Source organism: Neofelis nebulosa, chromosome X (genome assembly GCF_028018385.1).
Source record: "Neofelis nebulosa isolate mNeoNeb1 chromosome X, mNeoNeb1.pri, whole genome shotgun sequence".
NCBI lineage: Eukaryota > Metazoa > Chordata > Mammalia > Carnivora > Felidae > Neofelis > Neofelis nebulosa.
This window is the reverse complement of record NC_080800.1, coordinates 86,500,441-86,501,318: the sequence shown is the minus strand read 5'-3', so window position 1 is coordinate 86,501,318 and position 878 is coordinate 86,500,441.

The following is an 878-nucleotide window of genomic DNA, read 5'->3' as shown; positions in this document are numbered from 1 at the left end:
CCTCCCCCAAGACTCGCCAGGCACAGCTCACATCCAAGCTTCTAGAGAATGCTCCGCCCCCTCCCTGTGATGGAGAAAGCAGGAGGTGCTTCCTTCATTTAGAGGGAGGAGAATCACAAGTTAAACAGAAATACAGTTAAAAGGAAGAACTTACCCTTCTAAAGAATTTTGAAGTGTAATGGCAACATGTCTGTTCAGTTTCCATTCAAACCCCTAGGGTGGGTGATTTCCTGAAAACAAAAAAGAAAAAAAAAGAAAAGAAGTAGAGGTAGCAAATTTCTTTTTCCTCTAATAAAGATGCAGTTAAAGATTTCCTCACGTTTTTTCCAGGCCTTCTCTTATACTTTATCTCTGGTAAATTTGAAACCTGCTAGTCAAGGTCCACTACAAAAGCATGCTAAGTGTCTTGATGGGGATTGTAATGAATGAATACTTTATTTTAGGTAGAATTAATTATTTAAAATTTTGAATCTGAACCTGGGACATAATATGTATTTCTTTTCACTTAGATCTAATACTTCCTTCCTTAAGTCACTTCTAAACAAAAATCCTGAAACAAAATCTAGCTATACTCAAATTGAAAAAAAAAATAACTGTATGTGTCAATAGTAAAATCACAATAAGCAAAAGTAAAAATTCAACCACAAACTTAGAATGCTTTTCAATCCATATGATTGCATAAACAAAAATATCCCTAAACTAGTTCTTATATTTCATTGAGAAAGAAATGAACAGTAAGGTAGAGAAACTGGCAAAGGACACAAACAATTCACAAGGTTCTTCCTTACTCCTGATATTTATTTCCCTGTGAAGAAAGCACAAGTAGTGCAGTTAGAAGGTTTTGCTTCTAGACTAAACAGGCCTCTAGGCTGATGGAT